General features: G+C 46.2%; 1 protein-coding gene across 2 annotated transcripts in view; it reads left to right on the top strand.

Annotated features, from left to right (window-relative positions):
• The window catches only part of KDM4A (lysine demethylase 4A), a 2,334,711-nt gene that overhangs the window by 2,022,280 nt on the left and 296,698 nt on the right, over nt 1-15,733 (top strand). The gene's annotated exons all lie outside the window — the stretch shown is intronic.

Raw genomic sequence — 15,733 nt, 5'->3', positions numbered from 1 at the left:
GACTCTTATAGTGACTGCAAAGAGTCAACTAGGCAAGTAGAAAAAGAAATTAGATTGCTGCTCTTTTCATCCGAAAAACACACACACAAGCCTATGGACAGTTTAGTGTTGCAAATCCACCTACCTTTTGTCTTTGGGATGTGAGAAAAAGCGGAAGATTCATCTGCAGATGGTTGAGGTTAAATTCCTTGAGTGCCATTAGCGCAGAGGGGAAATAAAGATAGAAAATGACTTTTTTTTTTCACCGTTTCCCATAGGAAGTCATTGCTGGTGCAATTTCTAAGTGTGCTCCAGCAATGATTCACTTGTTTGGGGAGATTTCTTCCTTCTTCTAATTGGTGTGACCATGGAGTTTGTGTATATAAGTTTGGGGGGTAAGTGAGGGTTTGTCCCCTGAAAAAAAATTTAAATTTATCCCCCCCCCCCCTTTTTGGCATTTCAGCTTGCCGGTATTCTAAAAATTGACATTTATAGTAGAACCAGCAGGAGTACCTGGAGAAAACTCACACAAACGCAGAGGATATGCACACTCCCTACATGGCATCCCAACCAAGAACTGAACTAGAGACCATTTTGATGTGAGGCAACAATGCTGCTTATTGCACCATTGTGTTGTCTTTTGTCTACATTAAATCTGTGTTTATCAACAACACTGAAACAATAGACTCAAAGCCTTAACAGTACCTACCTGGGAGTTTGTACCTGCAACTAGTGGTTGTGTACATTTACCTCAAAGAAAATTTCCAACTTTTTTCTAAAAGGATTTCAAACACTCAGCCAGCCTTTTTGTAATTGGTAGCATATTCCAAACAGTAGCAGCTCTAGTTGTAAAAACGTTTCCTGTTCTCATTTGTGCTACACTTACCAATTCCTAAAAATAAACTACTATTCCTGGTCCTGTTTACTGTAAGACTGAAACATAACTCCCAGAAAAATTGTTAACAGTGTATAAGTTTTACACCTAAATGCCCAAATCGGAGCTCTCTGTAGTAAATAGAATGCATTTTTAATGTTTGTGATCTTTCCAAGTGTGGAAGATTTTTAAAACTGGTAATCCTTTTATAAAATAGTTTTGTATTCTCTTCTATATACAATATCACAAGCTGAATATATGTAGAGGGCTGCAACATACTCTGTGCGAGTCCGAATTATCTTGATGTAGAGAGATGGTAGCACTAAAGGTAATAGAGATGACATTTTGCAAGGTTCCTCTCAATGTATTAAATGTATAGCTAGTAATCCTAGTAACACTGGAAGCAAAGTTAAGTGTCTTATTAGATTTAACCCATATATTTCTGGTTTATTTGTTATTAGCCACAGTGCCATTATTGTGTGTGTGTGTATACGTGCGTGTCTGTGTGTGTGTGTGTGTGTGTGTGTGTGTGTGTGTGTGTGTGTGTGTGTCTGTGTGTGTTAGGCCCAAATTATGAGCACCTTAATGCATAATCAGTGACTTCCTGCTGTTAAATTCTATCTAATTTCCATTTACTCACATAAACGGAGCAATTTAGCAGTCCTTGTAAGTACTGGTGATTACTTAACATTAGTAATTAAGGTACCTATCTTTGAATCATAGGCTAACTTTGCCAAGCTCAATAAAGCCATATTAAAAAATATCAACCCACTTTTTAATGGGATGGTGGTATAAATCTCTGTCCTACCCTTTCACCCAGTTATTGAGGTAAGACTGAGAGGTCTGTAGTTCTGTGGGTTTAATGCATCACTGATTTTATATATCGAAGTTAGTAAAGTAATCTTTCATTGATCTGGTTCAGGTCCATTTGCCGTACTGTGCTGGAATAAGTATGACAAGTTATTAGAGAGTACATCTCTCATCTTGCATATGAACAAAAATGTTGAGGGTATCCAGAAGAGCTGCCGAGTCCTTTCTGATTTTTTCAAAGCTTGTTTTAATCCAGTCTGTGGGAATTTTGAGATGTGGCTTAGTCCTTTTCATGGCAAGTGCCAGGTCAAAGTTCATCACTAATACTGGAGGAAAAGGCAGACAGCATTGCTATGCTTTCTGTAACCTGTTAACTGTCATCCTTTAGACTAATGTTACTGATATAATCTTTAGAAACTTTTCTAATGTGTTTAGCCTTCTTACTGTAATGTGTGTTAATAGCCATTCTGAACCTGTATCATGCCGTCCGTACACTTCAAATTATGGGAATTTGCTTCCAGGCAGATGTGATCCAGCAACTTGCTGCTTTATCAAGCGCTTGAGCTCCTTAAGTCCCATCATGCATCTATCCCCTTCTGTCTCAGATTTCATTTGCTGTCTCAGCAGGAAGATTGCTTTGTATCAGTGCCAGCTTAATGTCTCTGATTTCTTCATGTTTCATGGGTAATCTTCTCTTTCTACTTTTTTTCCTTCTTGTAAAACCTTAGTGGTTTGCAGTTGGATTAGTTATTTTAGTGATATATATATATATGTATTTAAAAAACATAATCCTTCCTAGTCCCATGACTAGACAAGCCGTATAGTCATTTTTCTGTCATCTTCTTCTTGTTAACTTGATACAGATTCCTACAATGTTGACTATTCCAGCTGTATGTTTCTTGGGTGTGTACTACTGTTGTTGTCAGCACTGCTTGTTTATATTTTCTTCCAGGTCAAATTATGGATAAGGGTTGTAAGAAATGTGCCCCTTGAGGCCATAATATTTCACCTTAGGACTGACACACACACACGCATGCACGCACGCACACACACATGCACGCGCGCACACGCACACACACACACGCGCACACACACTCACACACACACACACACACACGCACACACTGCAGATCCTGCCCAAGAAAAGGACCAAGGCATAGAAAAAGAGACTGACAGAAAGATGAAGACAGAGGAAACAGGATGACCCTCAGGACCAGTATTCTCCTCCTTCCAAGGCTTTTCATCCAGAATGATCTCAGGTGTTATCTACTTTTACCTTGTCTGTGCCAGTCTTGTCTCTGATGCCAGGTTCCACACTAAGACCATGGTTATTTCCAACAGTTCCTCAAATAAGTCTGTAAATGGTTGCTGGGAGTTGCAAAATCCCATGACCTGGATGCAATGACTTTACTTATGAGCTGTGCTACGTAGAAGGCATTCTTCACCACTGTGGAAACTTGGTGGTCAAAGTTCAGATTGCTATTAACCTGTGTACCCAGATCTCGTACCACTGGATTGAACTTATGGGGGTGCTGTCAGTAGTGTAATTTGCAGGGAATTACATTTTTCCAAAGGGTATAAAAATGCATTTTTTGCATTTAGCATTAATCTGTGGCTTTAGCACCAGTCATTTGTCTGCATTAGCCCCTTCTGCAGTATGTTAACATCATTGGGGGATTCAGTAATTGCACCCAGTATGCAGTCACCAGTGAACTTAGTCAGCCATAGGCCATCTGTGTTTGCCTGGACTTTTGAGAAGTAAATTCCAAACAGTAAAGAGCCCAGCACAGATCCTTTTGGTGCACTACTGGTGACCGGTCTACTGCTAGAGGTGGAGTCACCAACTATGTCAGTATTGTGGTCGTTCGGTGAGCCAGTTGGCTACCCATCTAGTGATATAAGGGTTAATTCCCAGGTGGGAGCGTTTCTCTATAATACCCAAATGGGAGATTGTGTCAAATGCCTTAGGTGGGTCAAGGCAGGTGATGTGCACTGTCTTTCCCTCATCCAGGACTTTGGTGACTTTCTTGAAGAAGTCTGCCTGGCTTAACAAGCATGATCTCCCCTTAATGAAGCAAAACTGGGGTGGGTCTAGAGTTTGAAGATTGCCTATGTCCTTGTTGATGAGGTCCGTAATGATTCTTTCCATGGCCCTGCAGATGAGGCTAGTTAGGATAATGGGTCTATAGTTCTCAGAGTCGGTTGATGGCCCCCCCTTTGTGCATGGGGAGTACTGTTGCTGTTCTCCACTGCGCTGAACTATAGGCAGATGTTCATCGTGTTACCCTGCTGCAGTCATCACACTTGGGTTATCCTGTCGTCAGGTGGTCCCGCAGTCGTCCGGCATTCCAAAGTCTTGGTCCGGCGTCGGTTGCTGTTGCTTCTTCCCTGACGTCAGTGTGCCAGGGGTATATATATTGCATCTGACGCCATTTTCTTCAGTCTTTCTTGCCGTACGGTGCCCGGAGCAGAAGCAGTTCGCAAGTTCCGGTTGGCCGACTCCTGAGATTTTTGAAGTCGAATTTCAGATCCGAAGTCTTCAATAAAGCTAAGTACCCCATTGGGGAAACTTTTCTTGCCTCAGACCAATGTCAGAAAAAGTTAACAATTGTATTTCTTGTGGGAAGCAAATACCTCATGAGGATTTTCATTCTTACTGCATACCTTGCCTAGGCCCAGACCACGACGTCACTGGTTGTCGTTTTTGTGCTAGGTTTAATAAGTGTACCATAAAAAGACGCTTTGATTTCGCACGACACTACTTCGGTAGGAAATTTAACTACCCAATGCTGTTGGAGCAACCGACTACCGGCGTGCACAAAAAATGCAAAGATAAGGGCAGGCAGCCTAGACCCAAGCCAGACTCCGAGGCCTCGGCTGGACCGGTTTCTGGTGAGGCTCCGACGCAGCCCCTGACTACCGCAGATTTGGAACCCGAGACCGCTTTGGAGCCTTTGGCGAAGAGCGCTAGGCCAACGCAGCCATTTTGTGTAGCCCCTACCGACGACTCTGCAGAAAGAGATGTCAGTGCAGCAGAAACACCTTTGGTTTCTAAAGGCATCTTCAGACCGACGATGCTCACCACTAAAACAATACCCTAAGCTTAAGACTCCTATTAAACCTAAAAAGACTGCACTTCAGTCTCCAGTTCAAGCCCCCATGCCTAAGAAACAGATGCTCAAAATGGCTGAAGATTTGATCTCTTTAATCAGGGGTTCCCAACCCCCACTCGACAAAAGGCCTAGACAAGAGGAAGATTATGCCTCCTCTGATCAAGTGTCTATTTCCTCAGGCTCCTCTGAGGACCAAGATTACTCCTCCTCCCCTTATGAAGATTCTGATGCTGAGGATTCTATTCCCTTAGCTTCTCCTCCTGAAGACTACTCCTTTGGGGAAACTTTACACACTATGAGTGAACATTTTCACTGGGAAGGTCAGGACTACTCTGACTCAAAGAAAAGGCTCAGAGAGTTTCTTTTACTTCCCCAGCACAGACCACTTGCCATCCCCCCAATTTTAGACATTGTGGATGATGTTTACTTAGAATCTAGTTTGAACCCAGATTCTTTGCCTCCTGCTCCAGCCAAACCGGACAGATACTATAGAGTTCCTGATTCCCACAAATTCCTTTATAAAAGCCCTGTTGCTGATCCAGAGACCATCTCCCAGGGTCCCAAAGGGGCTAAGGCTTCTATGGCAAAAAATCCTGTACCCTCTGAAAGGGACTCCAGAGCACTAGACAGGTGGGGGAAAAAGGTTTACACCTCAGCCACTCTAGCTATGAGAACACTAAATTGCCAATTTCACATGCTAAAATATCAGCAATTTCTAATGTCTCAGCTAAAACAAAAAAAAGAGCACACTCCCTCAACAGTCTGAATTGAAAGAAATGCAGGATCTGTTGCATGCAACTGAACAAGTGGGCAAACATACTTTACAATGTGGTTTTGATTCTTTGGAGGCTCCCTGCAGAGCAACTGTCACTGGGTCTGTTATAAGTAGACATGCTTGGTTAAAGGAACAAACTCTGCCTGATCATGTTAAAGCAAAGCTTCTAGATGCTCCCTTACAGCAGGATGTTCTATTTGGAGTTAAGGCAGAAGAAGGTTTAAAGAAAATGGAGAATAAAGCAAAATCTATGCAGACAGTCAAAGATTTTCTACAGGTACAGCCCCCTCGCTTCAGCAGAAATTGGCCAACTAAAAATTGGTCCTTTCCAGCTACTGACAAACCACAGAGGGGTAAATACAGACGTCCAAGAGGCAGAGGACAACCACAAGCCCAATACAAACCTCGACAATGGGGCACTGCAACACAGAAGAGAGGAGAAGACAGGCCCCAAACTACCAGAAGGCAAACTCAGTGACTTGCACCTCATCTGGCCAAGCAACACTCTCTTGGCAGCTCCCTTGGGAGGAAAACTCGCATTTTTCTCAGGCAACTGGCACATTGTCACAAAGGAGAAATGGGTCCTAGACATAATTTCACGAGGCTACAGATTCCATTTCCACACCTTGCCAATGAAAAGAGGAATGCCAAACCTGCCACAAAATCAATGGGCAGAGACACAAAAACAAATTACAGCTCTCATGGACATGAGCCATTCAACTGGTACCTACAAGAGAGCAAGGCCAAGGATTTTACTCAAGACTCTTTCTAGTCCCCAGAAAGGACAATGCCAATTTGGCACATAGGGGGGCATTCCATTTCAATTCTAAACACCTTCTTACAAGTACCCAAATTCAAGATGCTAACACTACAGCAGTTTCTTCCCATGTTGGGCAAGAAAGCATGGCTAGTAACGTTGGACCTCAAGGAGGCATACCTGCATGTCCCTATCAGACAAAGTTGCAGAAGATACCTCCGTTTCATTGCAGATTCAACCCATTACCAATTCTCTGCACTGCCCTTTGGCTTATCTACTGCGCCCACGGTCTTCACAAAATGCCTGGCACCAGTAATCGCATACTGCAGACAGAGGAATTCAGATATACCCATACCTGGACGACTGCCTCATCCAAGCAGAAAGCAAGGACATCCTCTTACAACATCTGGCTTTTGTAAAACATCTTCTAAGTTGCCTGGGGTACACAGTAAACGAAAAGAAATCAAAACTAGTACCCTCACAAAATATGACATTCCTTGGTGCCAGCTTGAATACAACGGCCCAGAAGGCTTATCTGACGCCAGACAAACAACTACAACTGACTCAATATTTCAAAACAATGGCAGCAAAGACCATACTCCCTGCAAGAAAAGTTCTGCAGGCCTTTGGTCTATATGCCATATTGCATTCTACTAATACCATTTGCAAAGCTGCATATGAGGAAATTACAGTGGTACCTAAAAAGCGTATGGTCTCAACACAGCCACAGCTTGGACACAATGATATCTCTCATTCCTTGCCTAAAACAGGAGTTTCTATGGTGGTCAAAGGCATGTCACCTCAACAAGAGTCTGCCTTTCACCTTGACCCCAGCCAGGCAAACTATGACAACAGATGTATCGGACTACGCCTGGGGGGCACACATGGTAGGACAGTGCGTTCAAGGCGTATTGACTGCAGATCAAAGACATCTGCACATCAATCAAAAAGAGATGCTGGCTGTACAGAATGCTCTGACATCGTTCAAGAACCTATTACATCCTGGACAACTTACAATAAGGACGGACAACACCACAATAATGTGGTACATAAATAAACAAGGGAGTACACACTCCTACCCTCTATGCAGGCAAGCAATGACCTTGTGGAACACAGCACTGGCTTACCAAGTTCAGTTACAAGCTCAATTCCTGCCAGGAAAAAAGAACACATTGGCAGACAAGCTCAGCAGAGACATCATGGATCCCCACGAGTGGAAACTGGATGCACAAGTATTTGCAATGATAACTCAAAGATGGGGCCTTCCAGACATAGACCTGTTTGCCAGCCCCCAAAAATATCAGCTAACAAAGTTTTGTACAAGGACACTTCACCATCAAGCTTGGAAAGTGTACGCACTCACATTCAGTTGGAAAAACCTGACAGTATATGCCTTCCCTCCATTGCCTGTCCTCAGAAAGGTGCTTCTGAAAGTCAGACAGGAGAGACCACGACTGATGCTCATAGCCCCAGACTGGCCATGCCAGCACTGGTACCCACTATTAAGGAATATGGCCCGGGGCCCACCTTGGATTTTGCCACAAATTGCTCATTTGCTCACACAGCAAAACAATCAGATTCTACACAGCCAGCTCAAAACCTTAAATCTGGCTGCATGGCAGATCAACTAAGCATCCAGCCAGCTCCTCTTTCCCAAGCAGTTATGGATGTTCTTCTGGAAGCTAGGAGGCCCAGCACCAGGAAGGCCTAATCGGACAAATGGGAAAGATTTTGCACCTGGAACCAAGCTAAAGGCCAAAACACACTTCAGCCTCACATGCCTCAGATTCTACAGTATTTAACTGAGATGTTGCACAAAGGACTTTCTTTTTCTTCCATTAAAATCCATGCATCAGCTATTTCAGCCCACTACAACACGGATCCGCCCTTATTTTCACATCCACTTTTAAGGCAGTTCCTCAGAGGGGCAAAAAACATTAGACCCCCAGGAGAGCACCTACACCAACACAGGACCTCAATTTTGTTCTGGAAAAACTTACGCTACCTCCGTTTGAACCAGCTTTTTCTGCAGATCTACAGTTTCTATCATGGAAGACTGCCCTGCTGCTAGCAATAACTTCAGCTAGAAGAGTCTCAGAGCTGCAGGCACTAATGGCAGTGGAACCTTTCCTCATTTTCCATCAAGACAGTTTCTCTATGAACTAATCCTTCCTTCATGCCTAAGGTGGTTTCCAGTGTGGCTTTAAATCAAACCATCCACTTACCCACCTTCTTCCCAAATCCACAGAACAAAGGAGAAAGACTCCTGCATTCCTTGGACATTCACAGGTAACTTCGTTACTACTTGGATAAGACTAAGGTTTTCAGAAAATCTGACCAGCTCTTTGTATCCTATGCTACAGCTTCACAAGGGAAGGCTATATCAAAACAAACCATTTCCAAATGGATAGGACATTGCATTTGTTTTTGCTATACCCATCATGGAAAACAAGTTCCTGCTACCATTAGGCCCCACTCTACCAGGGCAACAGCTACATCTACAGCCTTCCTCAGGGGGTTTCCAACCAAGGAGATTTTGGAAGCTGCAACTTGGAGTTCAGTACACACCTTTACCAAACACTATCACTTACCACTTTGCTCTAAGACTAGAGCTGGCTTCGCCACTGCAGTTCTGCAGGGCCTTCTAGCCTCCTCTAACCCTCTAGGACTCCTCCACCCATCCTTAGCTTTGGGATTCTACCTAAGTGTGATGACTGCAAAAGGATAACACGATGAACATAGTACAGTTTTGTACCTACCATAAATGTAGATGTTCGAGTGTTCACCCTGCTGCAGTCCAGGTTACCCTCCCTCCATCCCCTCTGATCTAACTGGCTAAACCTCTTCAAAACCTTCCTGATTTATTTGCTTATAGCTGGAGGGATTTTGTGTTTGTGCTAAAACTTCATAAATTGGTACTAATTACTGACCACCTTTTTGGGGGAACCTGACATCTGGGGCAAGAAAAACTGAAGAAAATGGCGTCGGATGCAATATATATACCCCTGGCGCACTGACGTCAGGGAAGAAGCGACAGCAACCGATGCCGGACCAAGACTTTGGAATTCCGGCCGACTGCGGGACTGCCTGACGACAGGATAACCCAAGTGTGATGACTGCAGCTGGGTGAACACTCGAACATCTACATTTATGGTAGGTACAAAACTGTACTTTCTCAAGCTGTGGTTAGAGAGGACACTCAGTGTGGGTCCACTAGCTCCTGTTTTAGATTGTTTAGTAGGCAGGCTGGAATGTTATGTGGTCCCATTGAATCCGTGTTTTTGGTGTCGGAGAATGCAGATTTTACCTGTTCTCTAGAGATAATAGGCTGAGGAACAGTGGTACCTTGTGCTTTGGGGTATGGCTGTTGGGAACAGGGGGGTGAAGTTTACACCAAATCTGTCAGCAGGTTGGTAGTTTCCTCTGGTACAGTTTGAGTTGGTACCATTCACTACCAATTTGGCACATAGGGGGACATTCCATTTCAGATTTTGGACATAGTTAAAGATTGCCTTCTAATTATCAATTACCAAGCTGTGAAATGGGAAAATTCTCTCTCTCCTCAGCTGCCCATAACTATAGGAGTCCCACAGGGTTCTATCTTAGGACCACTACTATTCACAGTCTTCACAAATGACCTCCACACCTCCATACAGCATGCATCTATAATTCAGTATGCAGATGACACTACCTTAATCTGTGCTGCACAAAACATTCCCACCCTCCTGCAAACAACTCAACTAGCATTCTCTGACGTTGAAAACTACCTTACCAAAGCCCAACTTATCCTCAATCCAAAGAAAACTCAGCTTATGATTATAACCAGTTCTAACAAAAACACTAACAGTCAATTCACTATCTACTCCACAAATGCTACTCCAATTGCTCCAGTGCCACAGGCTAAGCTATTGGGAATAACCATAGACTCCCACCTAAAATTTGATAGTCATCTGAACTTAACTATTAAAAAGGTACATGCCAAACTGGGGTCACTCTACCGTTTCAAACCATTTCTTACCAACAACACAAGATCAGCCATTGCTCGCTCCCAACTTCTATCCACCCTACTCTATGCATCTCCCATTCTGACTAATCTCAACAAAACTGAACTAAGCAAAATGGAAGCTTGCTATAACAGAATTGCCCGTTTTGCTGCAAATTGCTCATATAGAACTCATCATTGTACTGCTCTGAGACAGCTCCACTGGCTTGAACTGCCCAACCTCCTAACCTACAATCAGCTCTGCCTCTGTCATTCTATCTATTACCTCCCCAATAAGTGTACTGCCCTCAAAAACCTAGTACAACATCACTCAGCCAAAAGGCCTCTTAGATCATCAAGCAAACTACTACTAGAAGTCACCAACAGCTACAATAGCTTTGGAGATGCACTATATAGTAGTTCGGTGGCTAAAAAATGGAACTCTGTCCCTACTAGCATTCAAAACACATCATCCAAAGCCTCCTTTAAAGACCTCATCAGGCAACATCTCAAGCAAAGTTGGCAGTGCCATGATTGCTCCCCAGGCTAGTGAAAGCGGATAACATATGCATACTAAATCTAGAGCAATTTATAATAGTTTTTCAATCTTACTCACAAACACTGGCTAATCTACAATGTATGTACTTGTACCTGTGTACTATGTATGTATTCTACCTACATTCCAAAGTTCAGCTGTACACCACAAATCTATTACTTACCTTTATTTTTAAAATTAATATCTTTTTTGATTGTTCCCTCCACTGTAACTGTTTGTGCCGCATGCCACTGTAAAAACATGTCTCTTATAATTTGTGTGTATACTGATTGTCTAAATAACTTAATGTGTCTGTAATTTTTCTTTGTGGAGCTTTTCTCCCCGGGCCTCTGCTGAAAAAGGGCCTTTTTGGCTCAGTCAGACACCCCCGGTTAACAAATGTAAAATAAATAAAATAAATAAATAATTATCTTTAGTTAGGAATGCTGTTTTGGCTTTGTAATGAGCTTTGGAGGACTTTACTAGATTTCTGATTTGTTTGTTTAAGCTGTGGAGGGAATTCTTCCTCTGCCAAGTCAGCTCCCTCTTGATCTTAGACATCAAGTTCTTCCTCTTGTTGTATAACCTGTTTATACTTGATGTCCATAAAACCAAAATAGGTGGTGCAATAGTGCTCAAAATATGGTTTTATACTTTGATGTCCACCAGGGTGGCTTGTTTCTTCAGGAGGACCTGGTTTTGATCCGGTCTAGTACAGCAGAATCTATACAGTTGCTTAAGTGGTTACACTTCTGTATTGGAGTCAGTGCTGTCTGTGATTGGGGGGGGGGGTTGAAATTTTGTATACCATCACATAGCAGGTGGTAGTTTGTTTGGAAACATTTTTTATTTTTTTTTGCTCCGGAAGCAGATGTTCTTTATGTTTCACTGTTGCAGTCATCACATTAGGGTTATCTGCTTGCAGTAGCCCTCAGTCTGCCTGATTATCAAAGTCTTGGGTCCTACGTCTGTTGCTGTATCTTCTTCCATGACATCAGATCTGAAGTAGGGACTTCATTTGTCAGCAACCTGTGGGTCTTGGATCCGATATCGGATCCGAGCCGGCAACTTGTTTCAAACTAATGGATCCGAGCTCCTAGCTCCTCCCCTCACCCATAATCCCCTGCCAACCCTCCATGACCTCAGATCTAGTTTGCCGCGCTTGTGGATAGCTAGATTCCTTTGAGCTCGACTAGTAATCGTCAGTTAAGTGTGTTTTTTCTGTCAACTTTCTTCTTTTTTTTACAAAAATATAAAGTGTGTAAGTGTTAGGTTCCCTGTAGTGTAAAAATATTTTTCTTTTAATTAGTTTTTTCCTTCCCTTTGCTGGTCGTTAGTGAGTGTGTGTGTGTTGTGTTTTGGGGCCTGTGTGTTTGTGTAACACTACCTTTTCTTTTAAGTATGGCTGAGGCCCCTAAAGCCATTTCTTGTAAATGTACTGAGTGTGGCCATAAGCTCTCCCCGGCTGATGGCCACACTCGGTGCGTTCGGTGCCTTGGGGTTGAACACCTCACCTCAGGCTGTACCATTTGTGCAGCGTTCAACCCCAGGGCACTGAAAGAGCGGAGGTCGAAGCTGGTCTTGGCGGGACTTTTACCCCCTGACTCGGCTCCGGCCTCCGCTGCTCCCGTGGCTCTACCACAGGCTGTGGTTGCTGCCATTCCTGCCCCCCTTCCTTCGGCCGGGACTCAAACTCCCGCTAAAGCGCTGGAGGACAGGGAGGCCAGGAGGGAGAAATGGAGGGAGAAGCACCACAAGCGGCAGGCCGAGGCCTCCGCTTCGGCCCAGCCAGCTAAGCGGGCTTCTCCCTCCACTGCTTCTAGGTCTCCTCTTCCTCGGCTCCGATCCCCTTGTTTTTCCCCAGGGCCTGAGGAGGAGGAGGCCCGATCTCCATCGAGGTCATCGAGGCGGCATTCCAGGCCTGCCTCGGTGACCTCTTCGAGGTCGACGTTCAGCATGTCCGATGCAGACTTGGACCGGATGATGTGAAGGTTCATCCAGGCCCAGCTGCAGATGGGAGTGCTCTTGCCTCCCCCCCCCCCCCTTTGGGGGGGAGCTCGACACCTTTTTTCCATCCTATTGCTCCTTCTCCGACCCGCTATCCAGGCTCGGAGCGTTCTGAGCCGAGCAGCGTTGGAGCCGGGGGTGGGTCGGCACCAACAGTACTTGGTACTTCGGATCCGACCCTGCCCTCGAGCCTGTCGGATCCGACCACTTGGAGCCGTGGCCCGAGCTTCGGATCCGAGGGATTCAGTGTGCCTTCAGCTCCGTCCAGGTCAGAGCGCACTGGTCCTTCGGATCCGATGGTCTCGGTGTCGGTTCCGATCCCTTCATCGGATCCGAGTGGGAGCCGACTCTCGGAGCCCAGAGAGAGTGGTTCTCCCTCGGCCTTCGATGTAGTGGAGAGGGCTCTGTTAAGAGCATCCGGACCCCCGGCCCTTGTCTCGGCTCTACCCTGCACTCCCTTTCTGCTGGGCCAGGCTTCCATCACCCGGCCAAAGGGACAGCCTGCTTCAATGTCTCAGATGGTTCCATTGGAACAGGATGTTGCTGGCGAGGCCTCCTCGGACAGCCCCCCTGAGGATGTGCCCCACAAGCATAAGTGCAAGAGGAGGCACGTGGACTCCCCTGAGTCCTTAACTGAGGACACGGACTTGGATGAAGGGGAAGGCTCCCCAAGATCACCCCCTGAGGATTTCTCCTTTGGAGACATCATGGAGATGCTGAGGATCAGAGGTGGGTGGTCTGCCCCCAATTCTTCCTCCGACGAGTCCGTGTTTCTGGAGGCATTCGAAGCAGGCCCGTCTACCTCTTGGGTGTCCCCTCCGGCTGACCCCTTGGTGGACCTTATTACCACCAGGGCGTGGAAGTATCCGGACACCGTGGAGCCAATACCCAAATGCCCGGACAGAATATTAAGCAATATTAAGCCCCCCCCCCTCAGACCTGTCGCACTGGAGCAATGGTCCCCCCATAGATGCCATGTTGATGGCGGCAGCCACGAAGAGGGAACTAGCTCAGGAGAGCCCCTCAGTCCATCCACCGAGCAAGGAGTCCCGCTCGATGGACCGCTTAGCGAAGCGAGTTTTTAGTTCAGCGACCTTCTCGGTAAGGTCTCCGAACTATATGGCACATGTCATCAGGATGCAGCAGGATCTTATCAAAGAATACGCTGCCTCCCCCCCTGAGTCCATGTCGGCGGAGGACAAACAATTGTACTCCACCCGAATGGCCACTCTGAGATCAATTTCAAATACCTCTATGCGGCTATTGTCCCACGCCACCGAGGGAGCCGCTAGGGCTAGCGGAGCAGGCCTAGTCATGAGACGTCAGGCCTGGCTCTATCATTGTGACTTTGCGGAGTCCTTTAAAGCGTCTTTTGCGAATGCCCCTTTCGATGGTTCTGCCCTGTTTGGCAAAACGGTTCGCTAGACACTTGTCCAGAGTGAGAAGGACGGGAAGACGTTGTCTGCCGTCGGAGTCCGCTTCTCTGCACCCCAGCGGTCCTTTTCGAAGAACCAAAAGGGTCAGAAGAAGATGTGGTTCCGGAAATCGCAACATTCCCAACCCGCTCCAGACAACCAGTCCTTCCGTGGCAGGGGAGGACGCCGCCCCAGGGGCAGAGGGGCTCCGAGAAACTTTGGGTCCAGAGAACCTTTCTCTGAACGGCCCACGCAGCAGCCCTGAAGGGTTGCCCGACTGCTCCACTCTGGAGGCAGTCGGGGGGGTGCTTCTCGGAGCACCTAGCGGCATGGGAGTCCATCACGACAGACCGCTGGGTGCTTCAAATTATATCCAGAGGGTTCAAAATACCATTACTTCATGTCCCCAAATTCAAGAACCTCCCCGATGTACCACCCAATCAGAGGGAGGCCGCAGCCGCAGAAATTCAGCAGCTGCTAAGAAAAAGAGCCATCCAGCCCGTCCCCCAAGACCAGCTCGGATTAGGGTTCTACTCCAGGTTCTTTTTGGTGCCAAAAAAGACGGGGGACTTGAGACCAATTCTAGACCTTTCCTGCTTGAACCTGTCGGTAACCAAGGAAAAATTCTGAATGGTCACTCTTCAATCTATTCTCCCCCTTCTGAGGGAGAACTATTGGATGTGCTGTATAGACCTCAAGGATGCGTACTACCACATTCTAATGGACAGATGATCCAGGAGGTTCCTCCGCTTCCAGCTGGGAGCCAGTCACTACCAGTTCAGGGTCCTTCCCTTTGGCCTCACCACAGCCCCCAGGGTGTTCACCAAGGTATTAGCAGTGATTGCGGCCCACCTGAGACTCCAGGGAATACAGGTCTTTCCGTACCTGGACGACTGGCTCCTGACCGCCCCAACAAGGCATCTACTTTGCTCAGCCAGAGATTTCTTTCTCCACCTAGCCCCACAGTTAGGCATCACCATCATTGCCGACAAATCCCTTTTGGCCCCGACACAAGCCATAGAAGTCATAGGAGCCAGAATAGACACCAGAGAGCTACGAGCCTTTCTAACGTCCGAGAGACTTCGGAATTTGCAACTCCATGTGCGGGCTATCCTCCAATCAGAGACCCCACCAGCGGAATTGGTCCTGAGGGCTCTGGGCTCCATGGCGGCAGCGATAACGCTCCTTCCATGCGCCCGTCTGAACATGTGGGTACTGCAGTGGACCCTTCTAGTGCAATGGTCCTTTCTGTCTTTTCCTCTTCACCACCCCATTGCTATCAGCAAGGCTTGCAGGAGGGCTCTATTATGGTGGCTACATGCTTCGGACCTCCATACGGGCCAACCCTTCTGCACCTCTCGCCACGGTGACCACGGACACCTCCCGCCTCGGGTGGGGGGGGGCATTATTCAGGTAGGACAGTCCAAGGCACGTGGAACAATAGAGACCTCCCTGCATATCAACGTTCTGGAGATGAGAGTGGTGC

The sequence above is a fragment of the Protopterus annectens genome, chromosome 10.part0, assembly GCF_019279795.1.
Source record: "Protopterus annectens isolate FY-2018-M chromosome 10.part0, PAN1.0, whole genome shotgun sequence".
In the NCBI taxonomy this organism is placed as follows: domain Eukaryota; kingdom Metazoa; phylum Chordata; order Ceratodontiformes; family Protopteridae; genus Protopterus; species Protopterus annectens.
This window is presented reverse-complemented; position numbering and strand designations above follow the sequence as displayed.